General features: G+C 40.8%; 2 long non-coding RNA genes across 5 annotated transcripts in view; one reads left to right on the forward strand and one right to left on the reverse strand.

The window, feature by feature from the left end:
• The window catches only part of LOC138764875 (uncharacterized), a 127376-nt gene that overhangs the window by 20817 nt on the left and 86950 nt on the right, over positions 1–19609 (forward strand). For 2 of the 4 annotated variants that reach the window (XR_011358379.1, XR_011358369.1), the window contains exons 2-3: positions 12490–12568; positions 14252–14341. This is a non-coding gene — a long non-coding RNA (uncharacterized lncRNA). Of the gene's footprint in view, positions 1–3693; positions 3777–10188; positions 10230–12489; positions 12569–14251; positions 14342–19609 lie in introns of those variants that run through there. The other 2 variants (XR_011358362.1, XR_011358348.1) reach the window with 2 other exon arrangements.
• Positions 5015–19609, reverse strand: part of LOC138764964 (uncharacterized) — a 43996-nt gene continuing 29401 nt past the window's right edge. Inside the window, exons 2-3 of the long non-coding RNA XR_011358397.1 lie at positions 13677–13800; positions 5015–5129 (exon numbers count right to left, since the gene is read on the reverse strand). This is a non-coding gene — a long non-coding RNA (uncharacterized lncRNA). The remainder of the gene's footprint in view (positions 5130–13676; positions 13801–19609) is intronic.

Consider the following 19609-nt stretch of genomic DNA (forward strand, 5'->3'; position numbering starts at 1 on the left):
CTGAACTCAAGCGAATACAATCCTAGATGATTTAAACTTTCATCATAAGTCAACCCCTTCATCCCAAGGATCAACCTAGTAAACCTCCTCTGGACCGTCTCCAAAGCCAGTATATCCTTCCTCAAATATGGAGACCAGAACTGGACACAGTACTCCAGGTGCAATCTCACCAGTACCTTATACAGTTGCAACATTACCTCCATACTCCTGAATTCAATTCCTCTAGCGATGAAGGCCTTCATGAAGAAATAGAAATTTCTTCTATTTCAAATGGTTTTATTAATTTATTTTGCTCCTCTGTTTGCAATTTCAGTAGTTCAATTTTATTTTGTCCTCTTTTCCTTCATTTTCTGTTTGATATAGTTGTTCATAGAATTCCCTGAAGTTTTTGATGATCTTCATTGGGTTATATGTAATTTGTTTGTCCTTTTTCCTTGATGCCAAGATCGTTCTTTTAGTTTGTTCTGTTTTAAGCTGCCAAGCTAGTATTTTGTGCTTTTTTTTTTCTCCTAGCTCATAATACTTTTGCTTTTTCTTCATTATGATCTTCTCCACCTTGTATGTTTGTAGTGTTTCATATTTTTTTTTGTCCGCCAATTCTCTTCTTTTTGTTGTATCTTCCCTTATTGCTAATACTTTTTCTGTACTTGCTATTTCCCTTTCCAGCTGTTCTATTACCCGATTGTAATCCTTCTTCATCTTAGTTACATAACTTATTATCTGCCCTCTGATGAACTCTTTCATTGCATCCCATAGTATAAACTTATCTTTCACTGAATTTGTATTTATTTCAAAGTACATTTTAATATGTCGCTCAATGAATTCTCTAAAATACTGTCTTTTAAGTAGCATGGAGTTTAATCTCCATCTATACATTCTCGGTGGGATGTCCTCCAGTTCTATTGCCAATAACAGGGGTGAGTGATCCAATAACAATCTAGCTTTATATTCCATTTTCCTAACTGTCCCTTGGATGTGGGCTGACAACAGGAACAGGTCTATCCTTGAGTATGTTTTATGTCTACCCAAATAATATGAGTATTCCTTCTCCTTTGCGTGTTGTCTCCTCCATATATCCAAAAGTTGCATTTTCTGCATCGATTTAACCATAAATTTGGTTACTTTATTCTTTCTGTTAGTCTTTTTTCCAGTGTTATCCATCATTGAGACCAAATTAAGGTTAAAGTCCCCTCCTACCAGTATATTCCCTTGCGTATCCGCCATCTTCAAAAAGATAACTTGCATAAATTTTTGATCCTCTTCATTAGGTGCATATACATTGAGCAAATTCCAAAATTCTGAATATATCTGACACTTTATCATTACATACCTCCCTGCTGGATCTATTATTTCCTGCTCTATTTTGATTGGTACATTTTTATTGATTAATATAGCTACTCCTCTGGTTTTTGAATTATATGATGCTGCCGTTCAGTGCCCTACCCAATCTCTTCTTAATTTCTTGTGTTCCAATTCAGTTAGATGTGTTTCTTGCACGAATGCTATATCAATTTTTTCTTTTTCAGTAAATTTAATAGCCTCTTCCTTTTGATTTGGTTATGTATTCCATTAATATTTATAGTCATATAGTTCAACATGGCCATTTCATACTTTGTTTACCTTTCCTTTCCACTTCTTCATCACCACCTTCCCTCCTTATCCATTTCTGTTTTCTTTTTTGAACACACTGTAAGACAACACTTCTAAAACGTAAAATATTTCCACTGTTCCCACATCTAAAATTCCCTTAACCCCAAATGTCCCCTGCGTCTCTGAGTTGCCCCTTGTCCCTTGCCAGGCAACCACATCTCCCCTCTCCATTAGGATTGCAAACCTGCTCGCAAGTGTCAAATGATTTCGCAGTGACTGTTATTTTCTCCCACCAACCCCCTCCAGAAAAGTCTTTTATCTTCACATATTTCAAAGCTCATCCTTTTAATTCCCCCCTTACTTCCTTTCTTCCCTTTCTTCACCTTCTTTGTTCTTACTTATACATTATTTTTCTTCTTTATATGAAGTTTGTCATCATTTTTGTTCTTGTTACATCTCTCCATCTCTCTGTCTGTTTTGCAGGCGTTCTGCAAATTCCGTGCTTTCTCCGGATCCAAGAACAGTCTGCTTTGCTGCCCCAGGATAACTATTTTAAGCACCGCTGGATATCTTAACATAAATTTATAGCCTTTCTTCCATAGGATCAATTTTGCTGCGTTAAACTCCTTCCTCTTCTTCAGGAGCTCAAAAATTATGTCTGGGTAGAAAAAAAAATGTTGACCTTTGTATTCCAGTGGCTTTTTGTCTTCTCTCATTTTTTTCATTGCCATCAATATATTTTCTCTTGTCGTATAGCTCAGGAATTTTACTAAAATGGATCTTGGTTTTTGTTGTGGCTGTGGTTTAGGGGCTAATGTTCTGCGTGCCCTTTCTATTTCTATTCCTTCCTGTAATTCTGGCATTCCTAGGACCATGGGGATCTATTCTTTTATAAATTCTTTCATATCTTTGCCTTCTTCATCTTCCTTAAGGCCCACTATCTTTATATTGTTTCTCCTATTATAGTTTTCCATTATATCCATCTTCTGAGCTAACAACTCCTGTGTTTCTTTAACTTTTTTTATCAGATTCTTCCAATTTCCTTTTTAAGTTGTCCACTTCCATTTCTATGGCTGTTTCTCATTCTTCCACCTTGTCTACTCTTTTCCCTAGTTCTGTCATTACCATCACTTTTTCTTCTGTACATTTTATTCTTCTTTTTATTTCATTAAATTCTCATGTCTGCCATTCTTTTACTGCTTCCATATATTCTTCAAAAAATTTTGTAACTATGTACAGTCCATTCCCTATATCTTCTATTTCTCTATGCAGAGCTTGATGTTCTCCCTCCTCTTCCCCTGTGTCCGCTCCAGGACCTGTGTCCTCTACCTCTCTTCCTTGTATCTGTGTCTCTTCTGACTTTCTTGTTGGGCTGTTTATCTGAGTTTGCTGGGTATTTTTTTATTTATTAATGGTGTCTTTATGTTGGTCCTCTTCCTCTGGGCTGGTCATCTGCTGAGTCTCTGATTTCCTTTTTCCATTCTCCTCCCTCCCATTCCCATTATTTCCTGTATTTTCCCACTGGGAACCCTGCTGTCGGGTCTGGTCCCCCCTCCCGTCGGTGTTGTCTTTGTCATGCGCAGTTGCGCACCTCTGTTTGGCTCTGTGAGCCATCCTTGTAGTCCTGCATTCAGTGGGTTGCGACCCTTCGGGGTTTCCACTGATCTCAAGGAATGGGCTTCTCTTTCCACGGTGGGTCCCTGCTTCTTCATATAGGTAAGGCCTTCACCTTTCTCTTCTGGCATCTTTCCTTCTTCTTTTCTTCCCGTTGTTTTTGGCTTTTCTTTCTTTGGGCCATTTCCTCCACACCTTTATTTTTTTATTTGTTGTGGTTTGTGTGTCTGTTGCTTTGCTTTCTCTTTACTTTTTTCCTTCTTTTCTGGAGAGGGCTGGTATTCTCCTACTGGCCATTACTCCATCATGTCACTCCTCAAGTCTCACCATTTTCAACCAAACATCAACCAACTCATTTGGCAAATATATAGGCATGTTTTCAGGCCATAGAGAGATACAGCATAGAAATTAGTCCTTCAGCTATTGAGTCCACACTATCAAGCACTCCTTTACATTAATACTACATTAATCCCATTTGTTTTTATTTTCTCCAGATTTTCATCAACTAGTGATATTCTGCCTATACCCTAAGAGCAATACTCTGGTGGCCATGTACTGCGTTATTCTGGCAGGTGAAGGAGAAATTCATATTGAGATAAAATTAATGTATGTGATGCTGCGTCTCCCCTTCCTTAGCTCAGTTCCCCATTTGTTCCTCATTGAAAACCCAGGTAACCTTCTCCATTGTCCACTTTTGCACATATTTTCATGTCATCAGCAAGCATACTCACCTTGCCATAAGCATCTTTGTCCAAATAATTAATGCATATTATAAAAAGCAAGCATCCTAGTACCGAACCTTGAGGCACTCCACTGGTTACGGTTCTCCAGTCTGAAAAACCGCTCTCTGATTCCTATTCCTGAGCCAGTTTTATTTAATCAAGTTGGCTAGTTGGTCTCCTATCTTGTGTGTCTTAAACTTCTATACCACCTAGCATGTAGGTTCTTATTAAATATTTTACTAAAATCCATATAAATAATATTAATTGTGTTGCCCTCATCTACCTTGGCACTGTTTCAAATATTTCTATCATTAGGCTGACATAATTTTCCATGCTCAAATCCATGAGGACTCACCTTAATTTCCCCTGTGCTATCCAAGCGCTGTTAGATTCTCTCTTATAATCCTCTCCAGCAATTTCCCTACCACTGACATCATACTAACAGGTCGATAGTTACTCAGATTATTCCTTCTAACCCTTTTTAAATGATGGCACCACATTTACCATCCTCCAGTCATCCTGAACTTTTCAGCGATGACTGTGACGACCTCCTTCCTGCCTTCCCATAATGTTTTGGGATGTATCTGGCCTGGACTCAACTTGATACAATTGAAGATGACTAACATCACTTCACTTCTGATGTAGACATGCCCTAGGCTATCTTTAATTACCTTCCTCCTCTCTCACTTCTGCTTATCCAGCTCCACAGTCAACACATTCACAAAATATTTATTAAAGATCTTCCTCATCTCCTCCAGCTTTATGCATAGATCACCCAGATCCTTACAGGGGCCTATTCTTTTCTTCAAGACTCTTCTGTTCCTAATATATTTGTAAAGCATTTGTTGATTCTCCCTTGCACTGTCTGCTACAGCCATCTCATGTACTCCTCTAATCCTTCTTATTTCTCTCCTCACTGTGCTCCTATGTGCCTTATACACCCTGAAGGATTTCCTTGAACCTTACTGCCTTTATCTGATATATACCTCCTTTTGCATTCAAGACCAGAAAGAGTGCAACATACTTTTATTCAAAAAGAATGGTACACGTGGTCTGTGGTTTGAACTGTGGTTTTGGCAGGGGTCCAGGGTTTATATTGGGATATGCACAGGGGCGGAGTCAAGGCAGGAGCCAGTCCTTAGAGCATCACACCAGTAATGAATTCCCAGTTCATTCCATTCACCCCTTCCTTTTGAATGAAGCCTGCAGGTGAAAACAGAGAACATTGGATAGTCAAAAATTTTTTTACAATATTTACAAGTTCAACCTGTCAGGAGGTCTGGAAATGTGGGCAGAGTGCCACAGTGTTGGCTGGCCCTGGACTTCCTGACCCTCCTGTGGTTCTAGGGCCTCAGGGTGTGGGTGATCTGGCTCTGGTTGAGGGGTGGCTGGAGCTACTTCCTGCGACAGCTCACCTAAGCCCCTTGGCATTTCTCTGGAAACCCTGAGTAGGTCAGAGTCCTGGCCCATTTGAGGTGGTGAATTCTAAGTTGCAGCAGGTGCTAAGTCCCTGATCGAGACAGTGCCACATAGGCGTAAGTGCGGTTGGCATGGATTAGGTGCACCTTCTCAACCAGGGAGTCAAATTTGCTACTCCTCACATGCTTTCGGAGCAGCACTGGACCTGGTGCTGTAAGTCAAGCTAGGAGGGTTGTCCTCGACATTGACCTTCTCTCGAAAGAAAACATCAGCTCGTGAGGAGTAGCATTGGTCGCAGTACAAAGTAGTGACCTAATGAAGTGGAATGCCATGGGTAGGATGTCCTGCCAGTGTGTGTCTGGTAGTCATTTGGACTGCAGGGCCAATTTTACTGCCTTCCAAACCATAGCATTCTCTTTCTCAAACTGTCTGTTTTCCTGGGGGTTATAGCTAGTCATCCTGCTGGATGCAATGCCTCTCACCAGCAGAAACTGGTGTAGCTCTTCACTCATAAATGATGAGCCCCAGTCACTATTGATATAGCTGGGAGCTCAGGATGGAGGGGGCCACTTGAGGGAAGAACACGGCACCTCCAGTGACTTGGCATCGCTGGTCCTCGACCAGAATAGACTTCACCAGCTCAGCAACTCGATGATGAAGGTAAATGGACATTCGACCAAGTGCCTGATTGACACAGGGTCCACGGAAAGTTTCATAGATGCACGGAGAGTGCAAAAATATAACTTAAAAATGTACCCCTCTAATTACCGAATCTTCCTAGCATCCCAGTCACATTCGGCACATGTACAGAAACATTGTATAGTTCATCTGTCATTTGGTGGTGGTGGGGGGGAAAATTTTGTAAATTTCACATGTACATTTTAGATAAATTTTGTGCTTCAGTATTGTTCATCTGGACTTCCTGTGTCACCTTAAAAGTGTGAACTTGGAGATTTCTGGTCCTCTTCCCCCGGTAATGGTTTGGAATGGAGGGCCTTCAAAACTAGGACCGACTTGCAGCCTCTCTACGCTGAACATTGATGCCACCCCCCCCCACCCCTTCATTCCCAAACCTGTCTGTCGACTGTAAGCCCATTGCCACCAAGGGCAGGAGGTACAGCGCAGCAGACAGGGAGTTTATAAAGACGGAGACCCAGCACCTGCTGGAGGAGGGGAGGATCATCGAACCCAGCACCAGCCCGTGGAGAGCGCAAATGATGGTGGTAAAGGTGGAAAACAAGTCTAGGTTAGTGACTGACTATAGCCAAACAATTAACAGATACACACTCCTGGACGCATACCCCACCCCTTGCATTTTGGATATGGTGAACGATATCATGCAGTATTGGGTCTATTCAACCATCGACCTGAAAGCTGCCTATCACCAGCTCCCAATCCATTCTGAGGACGGCCCGTACATGGCATTTGAGGCTAATGGTCAACACTATCAGTTCTGTAGGGCCATTTCGGTATTATCAATGGGGTCTCTACTTTCCAGCAGCAGATGGACAGGATGGTGGACGAGTATGGGTTGAAGACTACCTTCCCCTACCTCAAAAATATCACCATCTGTGGCCACAATGTGGAAGACCATGATGCCAATCTCCAGAGCTTTCTCCACATGACGAGAGCCCTGAATCTTACTTACAATTCTGACAAGTGTATATTCAGAACTACACGACTGGCTATCCTTGGCTACGTGGTGGAGAATGGCATAATTGGCCCTGACCCTGATAGGATGCGCCCCCTGTTAGAGCTATCCCTTACTGGAACCACAAAGGCTTCGAGGAGATGCCTGGGGTTTTTTCTCATATTGCGCCCAGAGGGTTCCTCAATACGCCAACAAGGTTCGCCCCCCCTTAAAGGCCGCCACATTCCAACTTTCAGCTGAAGCCCAGTCAACTTTTAATTACCTCTGAAGTTACATTGCGAAAGCCACCATGCACGCGGTGGACGAGAATGTTCCTTCTGATGTAGCCCTGGCCGCTACCCTCAACTAGGTGGGCAGGCCAGGTAGAAGATATACGCTCCTCACAGACCAGCGGTCGGCTGCATTCATGTCCAACAATGTCAAGAGGAGCAAAATCTAGAATGGCAATATTGCTATGTGGAGGATCGAACTCTCCAAGCACAATTTTGACATTGCCTACCAGCTAGGGCCCTTAATGGTCCTCCAGATGCCTTGTCCAGGGGATGCTGTGCCTCCACAAACACTGGTCAACTGCAAACCATACACAATGAGCTCTGCCATCTCGGGGTTACCCACATGGCTTATTTTGTCAAGTCCCACAACTTACCCTACTCAATAGAAGATGTCTAGGAGATGACCAGGTCATGCCAAGTCTGCACTGAGTGCAAGCTGCACTTTTTTCACCCCACAAAAGTGCACCTGATTAAGTCATCCAGGCCCTTCGAATGGCTCAGCATTGACTTTAAGGGACCTCTCCCCTCCACGAACAGGAACATCTACTTTCTCTCGGTCATCAATGAGTACTCCCACTTCACGTTTACGTTGCCTCGTCCGTTATGAAGGCCATAGACTCTATTTTCAGCAAGTTCAGGTATCCCGGCTATATTCATAGTGACCGGGGTTCAGCCTTCATGAGCGACAAGCTGCGTCAGTACCCGATGGTGAGGGGTATCGCGTCCAGCAGGACTACCAGTTATAACGCCTTGGGGAATGGGCAGTTTGAAAAAGAGAACGCCATGATCTGGAAGGCTATCAAACTTGCCCTGAAGCAAAAAGCCTTCCAGACTCACGCTGGCAGGATGCCCTCCCCATCGCACTCCACTCAATTCGGTCGCTAGTCTGCACTGTGACCAATGCTACTCATCATGAGTTCATGTTTACATTCGACAGAAGGTCGGCATCAGGGACCATACTCCCAGCCTGGCTCACTTGTCCTGGTCTAGTCCTTCTCAAGAAGCACTAGAGGAGAAGCAAAACTGACCCCCTGGTGGAAAGGGTGAAACTACTCCATGCCAACCTCACATACGCTTATGTGGAGTGCCCAGATGGCAGGGAGTACACCGTCTCCATCAGGCACCCACCGGAACAGAAGATCTTTTGCCTCAGGTGTCCCATGAGCTACAAGCTTTTTCTCCTCACCCCTCCACTCAGCCTCAGGGGACTCGGTTCAGGAGGAGAGTGAACCCCCTCTATCATCAAGCTGGAGACCCAGCCCACTACCCTTCCGTTACAGGCAGATGAGGAGACTCGAGCCCAAGGCCCCTGGTGCTAAGGCGCTCCACAAGGATATCCAGACTCCCGAACCCCTTGAATCTGTAAAGGGTATTGTAAATGTTTTTCTTCTGTGTCTATTACCAGCATCTGATCCTTGTTCTCTTCATCCACAGACCCATAATTCTGAAGGAAGGGGTGAATGTAGTGAACTGGGATTCACTAAAAATATGTTGTACTGATGACTGGTCCTACTTCCTGGATCCTCCCCCTAGGGCCATATATAACTCTGGTTTCCCACCTAAACCCAGAACACCTCTGAAGCATATTTGTGAACCCTACCTCTGTTGTAAGCTAATAAAAGCATTTGTTCTCCCTCCAGTTGAGTGTGAGCTTTTATCCACACCATACTGGCACATCCTTTGTCCTTTTCCTTGCTTGAAGCAATCACCCAGCTGCCTCATTCTCCCGACTCCATTCCACCCATCTTGCTGTCCTACAATCTCCCTCTGCTCATCATCTCTCACTCTTCCTTGGACCATCTGTCACCTACTGGTTCCTGTCTCAAGCTTTCCTCTTTATATTGGCTCTCTTCCCTTTCTATTCTCTGTTCCTGTTTCAATCTGACACATTGGCATCTCTCGACCCAATGAGTACCCACAGCTCTTTGTTGTTTGAGACAAAAATGTCACTAATTTGAAGGAATCCCCATTTAAACCATTTGGGTTGTTAAAAGTTAAAGCACAATAAACTTACAAGCAGGAAAAGACTACTTATACCCTGAGCCTGTTTATCAATTCTATCTCACTGCAGTTAATAGATACTAGCACCATCCATCATTGCCCCATTTCTGTCATACCATTCATTAATATAAATTGATTAAACTCTTTAATTAGCATTAAGAATTGTTCAAGCTTCATTTGCCATTTGAAAAGGAGAGTTTCAAATTTATTTTATAGACATTGCTTTTTGTTTTCTCCCACAAATTCCATTCTTTGTTCAAACCCACTGAACACAACCTTTCTTTCTGGTAGCTCTCTTTTCAATGTTACTCTTGGAGTCCAGGGATCATTCCTGTAAGCTCACCTTGAATGTCACCCAAGGCCACTGTGCCTATTGCTGTGAAATATTAAAATCATTAACTCCTACCCAGTCAGAGTAATCTCTCCATGTCTGTGCCTAACACAGGAAAAGGAGAGCCACTTGATGAAATGAAGGGCAACAACAAAGCTTCCTTATTGACACAAGTACAAAAAGGAATTGTTACCATACTGCCTGATATCTGTCTAGCTCAGCCATTCTCGGCCTATTTTTAGCTATAGTATCCTTAGGCCTCTACTCAAAGTTTATGGGCCTCTTCATGTGAAGGAGTCAAATTCTGGTTTCTTCCGTATTTCCCTCTTACCGACTACATAAAAAAAAAAGTAGAAATATGTATGTTGCATTAGGTGAAGAGAAAACAAGGCTTTAACTTAGATGTGCTGTGGCCCTCGTTGAGAATGGCTGATCCAGTTGGCAATATATTAAAAATCTCATGTAATAGCATTTTCTTGAGGATATTGAAATCTTAATTTATTTTATGCCTTTGATTCCTATTGCTAAATGAATATTATAACATTAATTTGAAGTCATAATCTGTTTCCAATATTGTTTCCAATGAAGAAACATTGGGTTCAAGGAGGAAGCCTGGCAACTATCGGCCTGTAAGTTTGACGTCTGTGGTAGGTAAATTAATGGAGAAAATTCTTAGAGATAGTACTTATAAACATCTGGATAGACAGGGTCTGATCAGGAGCACTCAACATGGACTTGTGGGAGGAAGGTCATGTTTGACCAATCTGATTGAATTTTTTGAAGAGGTGACTAGGAATGTGGATGAGGGTAGCGCAGTGGATGTTGTCTATATGGACTTCAGTAAGGCCTTTGATAAGGTACCACATGGAAGGTTAGTTAGGAAGGTGCAGTCTTTAGGTATAAATTTTAAGATAGTCAAATGGATTGAACATTGGCTGAAAGGGAGAGGCCAGAGAGTGGTAGTGGATAATTGTCTGTTAGGTTGGAGGCCGGTGACCAGTGGTGTGCCTCAAGGATCTGTATTGGGCCCATTGTTGTTCGTTATATACATTAATGATCTAGATGATGGGGTGGTGAATTGGATTAGTAAATATGCAGACGATACTAAGATAGGTGGAATAGTGGATAATGAAGAAGGTTTTCAAGGATTGCAGAGGGATTTGGGCTGCTTAGAAAAGTGGGCTGAAAAATGGCAGATGGAATTTAATGCTGATAAGTGTGAGGTGCTTCATTTTGGTAAGAAGAATCAGAATAGGACATACGTGGTAAATGGGAGAGCATTGAGGAATACAGAAGAGCAGAAAGATTTAGGAGTGACGGTACATCGTTCCCTGAAGGTAGAAACTCACGTGAATAGGGTGGTGAAGAAGGCTTTTAGTATGCTGGCCTTTATCAATGATTGCATGGAATATAGGAGTTGGGAGGTGATGTTGAAATTGTATAAGACTTTGGTGCGGCCTAATTTGGAGTTCTGTGTGCAGTTCTGGTCGCCTAATTATAGGAAGGATATAAACAGAGTGGAGAGAGTGCAGAGAAGGTTTACCAGAATGTTACCTGGGTTTAAGCATCTAGAGTATAGGGAGAGATTGGACAGATTAGGTCTTTATTCTTTGGAGCGTAGAAGGTTGAGAGGGGATTTGATAGAAGTATTTAAGATTATGAAAGGGATAGACAGAGTGGATGTGGATAGACTATTTCCGTTAAGAGGAGGAAAGATTAAAACAAGAGGACATGAGTTAAGAATTAAGGGGCAGAGGTTTAGAGGTAACATGAGGGGGAACTTCTTTACTCAGAGAGTGGTAGCCATGTGGAATGACCTTCCGGGAGAAATAGTGGCGGCGGAGTCAATTGTATTATTTAAGAAAAGGTTGGACAGGTATATGGATGAGAAGAAGATGGAGGGTTATGGGCATTGTGCAGGGAGGTGGGACTAGAAAGGGGTGTTTGGTTCGGTGCAGACTAGAAGGGCCTAATGGCCTGTTTCCGTGCTGTAATTGTTATGTTATGTTATATGTTAAGATAATCCAACCGAACACTGGAAGCATACTCACATACTCGAACAGTCCAGTTAGCAAATGAGGCAGAGGACAAATTTCTGTCCTATTTGTCCTTAACATTGGAACTTTAGGAAATATTTTCTGTAGAATTTATCCTTCTAGATCTCTGATTTTTTACTTCATGGTTGATTGTGAAAATACCCGAGGTGAGTCGAGATTTGCACAGCACAAGCTTATGATCTAGAAAGCGGTGGCTGAATAGGTGATGGTAAATGTTTCACTGACAAGATTTTAAAATGGGGATTGGATAACAATATGAATGGGGTCATAAATATTGCAGGGTATTAGGAAAATGTAGGGAACTATTACCAATTCCTTTGCTCTTGCAATAAGATAAACATTGTCTTAATGGGCATAGAGGCCTCTTTCTATGCTCTGACATTCTTCCTATAAATCAACATTGATGCGCAAAACTATTGCAAAAAAGTGGTAGACAAAAGGTCATATTTATTGTTATTATCATGGTGAAAAAGAAATATAGACTGAAAAAGATAATACATAAAGCTGAAGAGAGCAGGAGAAGTGAAGTCCTGAGAGAGAGAGAGAGAGAGAGAGAGAGAGAGAGGGAGAGATGAAGTGACAGTTGCATATCTGTGGTGCAGAGATTGATGAGAAACTGTTGTGATGTCTGATGAAGTAATTGGAATGCATTTACATTTGGGAATATAGATATCACATAGCAGGATATAAAGAGAATCAAATTGTCTATGGATCCATCTGTTTTAGTTGATTTGACCAAATGACTGGATTCAACATAAATGGAATCATCAATCGCAATTCCCATGACTGAAATCAATGAAATATTTTAGAGAGGATTTTTTTCCTTCTTTAGATAAAGGGGAACAAGATATAGAACAGAAGTAAATCACTGAAGTGGACCAAGTACCAGAACAGACCCCACATAATCACAGGTATGGGAGAGAATGCTGAGCAAAAGGACTATAATATAAAGACAACCTATTATCCTGAGAAATACTGACGATAATTGCATAAGGAGGTGTTCCATGTGGAAATGCAAGGAAACTGGGCCAAGAATAATCAATTATAGAAATCTTGAATTGCCTCTAATCTAATCACCAGCAATTTTCCCAACTCTATTCTGACATCAGGGTCATGAAGTCCAACAATGGAGCATTGATTCCCCACAATTTCTCAGCAGTTATCCTTGAAAATCTCCCAGCTACGTTGTTGCCAAATTAATCTGAGCATCATCTCAACCACTCCAGTCACTCATTTCAATGAAGAAGAACAGCTAAGTAGGAGACCGTCAGATGAACATCTTTCGGATCACACCAATTGACTTCAATGTTTGCATTTGTTTTTGAATGCTTCCAAAGGTGTTTTTATTATTAGTGTTAATGTTTTAATAGTTAATTTTTTAAATAATTTCTGAATGTTAATGAATTATTCTTGCATTGTACTAGGTGCACACCTCATGGCCCAATGGGAATGATCTTAGAGCTGTATTGTTCCATAGAGAAACACAAGAACTGCAGATGCTGCAATCTTGAGTGAATAAAGAGAAGCTGGAGGGACCTAGTGGGTCAGACAGCGTCCATAGATAGAAAGGTTCCATCAATGATTCAGATTGGGATCTTTACTGAGGAAAAAAAATCAAAGGAGAAGGTATCATCTATATGGCAAGGGGAGAAGAGCTTTCAGGAGACCAATAGATGATAGGGTAGGAACAGAAGACCTCTCCCACCTTCTTCTGTCCTATACCTATCATTTCTTGGTGCCTAGCCATGCCCCCTTTATTTTCCCTTTTTATTGATATCTCTCTCTCTTACTTTAGCATTGACCCACTGAGTCCTTCCATCTCCTTTAGTTCCCTGCACTGCTTATGTTAGTATTCTCAATGGTGTAATCCATTTGCCAAAGTTGACAGCCAGTTTGTATGGATCGCTGTATTGTTGGTTGTGGACAAGGCTTGTTATGCCACCACAAGATGATTTGTCTGTCATACCTCATGTCTCCCTGTCCCACCCCTCCCACCCTATCCTCTTGACACTAGTTTACCTTCTAACATTTCCAGTTTGATGCAGAGCTTCAGCCTGAAATGGCAATGATTTGTTCACTCTCATTGATGTTGCTCAACTCCCTGAGTTCCTCCAACAGTGTGCTTATCTTCTGATACCAGCATCTGAAAATTGGTGGATGTCTTCAGATATTAGCTGTATTTTTTTTTTCTCAAAGGTCATATCCATTTCATACCATTGTGAACTTTATTCCATTTCTTTAACCTCCTGGACAAAACAAATAACTATAGAAATCTGACAAGAAGCTGAAAAAAAAATCATGGTATACTTCAATCTGACCTCCTAAGGCAATCAAGTGAAAATGCCATGAGAGCAATCTAAAATTGCAATATACATTATTCAATCTTGAATGGTTATATACCACAAATGACATTTCCATCATCTCAGTAGCACATAAACCACTTCCTCCTCATCGAGTATTTGATCATCTATGTCCATACTCATCTTTATGATCTTCAATCTGAACCTTAGGCATTTTCTGAGTCTTTTCAGAGAAAAATATTGGCCTAGTATATTTGTTGCAACTTTTGACAACTGATATCAACTTATCCACAGAAAGAAAATGCATCAGTGTTCCAGATTTGCCTGTGAACTATCAATGAAAGGCTAAGATTAGTTTGTTCTGCAATGGCATGTTAAATCAAGGTAAATGCTTATGACAAAGAATCATAATGTGATCAAGCATGAAGGACAGTTTCTTTCACTGCTAAAAGATAATGTCCTTGCACTGTTTAAATTGTAGTTTTCCCTGTATCCTGCACTGTTTGTGTTAACACTATAATCTGCAGTCATCGACTTACTGCAACACTACACCCTTAAAGGAACCTTGAAACTTGAATTGTATTTTATTATTGCATGATCTGATGTTGTAATGTATGGATTGACCTGCCTGGATAGCACGCAAAACAAAGCTTTACATTGTATTTCAATACACATCATACTAAACAATTCAAATCAATTCGAGTAATTCTCATCATAACTGTTGAAAAAAACACCTCTTGGCATTTTATCTGCACAATTTATCCAGTAACAGAAAAATATTTTTTCTACATTTTCTTTCTTTGCATGGAAGTAATTTCCCCTGTTTACTCATCCAGGTGTATGAGTATGATAAAGTCAATAGATCCTATGAATGATAAAATTGTTCTCACCGTATCTATTCCATTTGTCTGTCAACCTTCATATGAATGATTTCCAGTAAAACCCATTGAACAGTGACCAAAACTAAAAAAAGTTTGTTTGCCCGAGATGGCTCAGTTGGTAGCAATTATATTCAAGAAACAAAAGCTGTAGCTTCAAGCTCAGACCAGAGACACAAGCACAACTTGGGTGAATGCTCCTGTGCAGAGCCTAGAGGAATTCACATTGAAAGGGTCCTAAGGCTTTTGTAAAACACCAATATTGTGGCCAATTTAATACTCTCAAACAGTCTCACTGAAGAGATTAACTAGTCTCTACTATAATGTTGCCTTCAGAATATTGCTGAATCCAAAATGACTACCACATTTCTTACTTAACAACAAGGTTGTTCAAAAAGTATTGAATTGATTATTTTGGGATGCCTTGAAGTGATGTAGAAATAGTTTTTTTTTAAGTCAATCAAAACTAGTTATTCTGGTTAATGTAAATTAACCTTCTCTCAGAACTATTTTTAAATGTAGGTCTATTATGCAGTTATACACTGTACACCTTGAGATCCAATTGATTATCCCAAATCTCATTGAACTGTGGCGAGGGTACGTGGCATAATGCTATATCTGAAGAATACCTTCATTCAGCAGCCTTAGTTATCCAATTATAACAGGGCAATTGAATTCTACTTTTTGCCAAAGTACTAAATAATTCCTGCATTCATTATGATTAAACAAGTGGTCCATATTACAACACAGGTTTGCACTGCTTTTACTGCTTCCTATAATCCTTAGCTTCATTTGACTCACACTCACCATTTTAAATGTAATATTAAAGTTTTAAGTAGAACCCCCGCAAACCAGTAATGTGGTTAAAAAAAAGACACTGCTGTTGACTTTCTACTTATAAAAAAAAAGAGAATCACACAGAGTTCTGTGTTGTGTATTAGCCTATGTGTTGTGTGGTTTTATGTTAAGAAATGACAGTTTGCCTTAGAGAGCCAAGGTGAAGGTGGACTGCTGAGAGAGTGGGAGACAGACTGAGCATGTGCAGAAAATGAAAACAAATTCTGGACTTGGATGCTGTGGAGTGGAAAAAGGTCCAGAGTATGAGTCATGGTCTGGAGGATGTTGTGAACTTTTGTAGAACCTGTCATACTTGTTAACTGGTGGACAAGCCTAATCAAGGACCGCCAGTGGCACCTTTACAACCCATCCATGCTTTCGGGGAGCCCTTCTCAAAAGTGATAGTGGATTGTGTTGGCACATTGCCAAAAACCAAAGCGAGAAATGAATATTTGTTAACACTCATGTGCACAGCTTCAAGGTTTCCAGAGGCTATTCCCTTGAGAAACATTAAAGCAAAGATGATTGTGAAAGCTATGCTAAGATTTTTTCACACTGTTTGGCCTACCAAGGGAAATTCAGTTGGACCAAGGGAGTAATTTTATGTCTGGAATATTTCAATTGGTGGTGTATGAATTGGGAGTCCATCAAATTGTGTCGTCTGCCTATCATCCTGAAAATCAAGGGGCCTTGGAAAGGTTCCATTTAACTGTGAAAAATATGACGAGGGCTTATTGCATGGAAAATAATAAGGTTTGGGGTGAAGGAATCCATTTGTTATTGTTTGCTGTTAGAGAGGCAACTCAGGAGTCTTTTGGCTTTAGTCCATTAGATTGGTGTTTGGTCATGAAGTCAGGGGTCCATTACTATTGTTGAAGGAACAGTGGATACATAATGTCTGTTGGATTATGTTTTCAAATTTAAAAACAGATTACATCAGGCTTGCGAGATGGCAAGGAAAAATTTAAAAACTGCTCAGGGAAAAAAAATGAAAAATCGGTATGATCAAAAAACAAAAAATTAGGGACATTAAACCTGGAAACAGAGTATTGGTTTTGTTTCCAATGCAGTCAAACCCTTTGACAGCTCAGTTTTCAGGACCATATAAGGTGAAATCAAAAATTAACCAGGTCACCTATGTCATTGAGACACCTGATTGTCGAAGAGAGACACAGGTCTGTCATGTGACATGCTTAAACCTTACTTTGAGAAAATGACTGAGGAGGAGACTAGGATTCCAACCAAGGTGCAAGTAATAGAGGAAAGTAAGGAGGAGATAAATTTTGTGGAAGGTCATTGAGCACAGAAAGTGATAAGCCCAAGACTGGAAAATCCTATAGTTTTGTAAAACTTAGGCACCAAGTTAATGCATTTGACTTAAATCAGAAAGGGAAGAAATGAAGACATTACTTATGAAATTTAAGGTTATATTCCCAGATGTTCCAAGAAGAACTACTGTGGCTTGCCATAATGTGGAGGTCAGTGTTGCTAAGCCTATTAAGCCACATCCTTACTGAGTTAATCTGGAAAAGAACAGATTGTTGGATCAAGAGGTGGATTATATGCTCAAAAATGACATCATCTGAAAATTAAGTTCAAATTGGAGTTCACCCTGAATTCTGGTGTCTAAACCAGATGACTCAATTAGGTTTTGTACAGATTATCGAAAGATAAATATGATGACAAAGTCTGATGTGTTCCCTATTCCCAGAATAAGATGATTGTATAGATAAGGTGGGGAAGGCTAAATTTCTTACAAAAATTGATCTCTTAAAAGGATACTGGTGTGTTCCTTTGGCAGAGAGAGTGTCCTGGGTAAACTTGTACCTCTCACTTTGTTCATTTTAGATTGGTCACAGTGTTTGAGCTACCAAAGGAAAATAGACACACACAGCGAGAGCAGTTCAGTTTATACAAATATTTATTACAAATTCAGAAGCTGATTTCAAACTACAATATGCTAGCCCTTCCCAATTATACTTATCAACGCCTGGACTGGTCCCAACTGCCAAAGCGAGGCAACGACCACACACTTGTAGTAGGTTGTCAGGGCGCCGGTAGCAGCTTCTCCACCTCCACCGACTGGAACGGTGGCTGGACTCTAGAAGTTCTTCTTGCTGAGATTCTACTTCTCTTTGAACTGATTCTGCTTCATGCTGAATGGTGTGGCGTAAGGCTGTGGCCAGCAGCCAAAAACCATCTGTCAGCATCCCCTTTTTACCAGGAAATTTACTTTCTTGAAGGAGAGTGGCAACCCGCTCTCCCAGAGGTGCACTTGATGGATCTAATTTCTCATCCCAACTAATGGCTGGTCCCAACAAAGACAGGGTATTGGCCAACATGCCAACCCCATTGTCTTTGGAAGTCCATCCCAGAATCAAGAACTGCTCAGGACTCACCTCTTTCTTTCGGCGAAACATCTTGAGACCAACCCTGCTCACTGCACCAATTGTCCTGGGTAAACTTGTACCTCTCACTTTGTTTGTTTCAGATTGGTCACAGTGTTTGAGCTACCGAAAGAAAATAGACACACACACCGAGAGCAGTTCAGTTTATACAAATATTTATTACAAATTCAAAAGCTGATTTCAAACTACAATATGCAAGCCCTTCCAAACTATACTTATTAATGCCTGGACTGGTCCCAAATGCCTAAGTGAGGCAACGACCGCACATTTGTAATTGATTGTTGGGGCGCCAGTAGCAGCTTCTCCACCTTCCCCAACCGGGATGTAGGTTGGACTCTAGAAGTTTTACTTCTTGCTGAGGGATGTTACCACCTCTCGGAGAGTCTCCCACTTCAGCAGTGGGACCATGGCTTATATTACCCAAAAACTACTTACCCAAGCACTTATTCCCAGCAGAGCAAGAAAGATAAGCGAGCAAGCTAGCATGCTAGGCTTCTATCGAAAACGTTATTTTCAGCTTATCACTTTGAATACAATGGTTTATTTTGCATCAAGTCTAGGCCTCTGACAGTCTGTGACCAAAGCAAGCAGGAAGATTAAATGTTCTTGGTATACAGATGTCTTTTCGTCAGATAACTGCATTTCTGGCCCCTTGGTGGAATTTAGCTTATGTCTGCTGATTCTAAAAAACAAGCAGGTTCTCAGCCTTGCAGAAACAAAGGCTGCAAAAGTAAAAAAAAACCATAGTTTAAATCTTCCATTACAGAGAGGCAGGGAGATTTCTGCATTTATTACACCTTCGGGATTGTATGAGTATAATGTTATACCTTTTGAGATGAAAAATGCATCTGGCACATTTCACGGAATGATTAATATAGCAATTCAGGGTTTAGAACTCACAGGAGCCTATATCGATTATTTAGTAGTTAGTATGGATACATGGGAAGAACACATGCTTGAATTAGAGCAGTTAGTTCAGAGACTGGTGGAAGCACACTTCATAGTGAATTTGCACAAGAGTGAGTTTGGATATACCACTGTAATTTATCTGGGTTATGTGGTAGGACAGGGACAGGTGGCACCAGTTGGAGAAAAAGTATTGGTTATCACTATCCCTGATAATAAGAAAGGTCTTTGGAGATTTCTAGATATGATTGGCTACTATCATAGATTTTGTAAAATCTTTGCAGAAATTGCACTCCCATTAACAAAACTACTTGGAAAGAAATAAATATTTATCTGGTCAGATGCATGTCAGGAAGCGTTTCTGAAGTTAAAGGCCATTTTATGCCATCAGCCTGTACTTTTGTCCTCTAACTTTGAAAGCCAATCTTATTAGCCATGGACACCAGTGACAAAGTGATTGGTGCTGTACTGTTACAGAAGAATGATGGTGATGGAGTAGAACTTCCTATTTTGTACTTCTTGAAAAAGTTTGATGACCATCAATGAAATTACTTGACCATTAAGAAGGAGTTATTAGTGCTTGTTTTAGTGTTGCAACATTTTGATGTATATATTTGTACTGC

This window comes from Narcine bancroftii, chromosome 1 (assembly GCF_036971445.1).
Source record: "Narcine bancroftii isolate sNarBan1 chromosome 1, sNarBan1.hap1, whole genome shotgun sequence".
Taxonomy (NCBI): Eukaryota; Metazoa; Chordata; class Chondrichthyes; order Torpediniformes; family Narcinidae; genus Narcine; species Narcine bancroftii.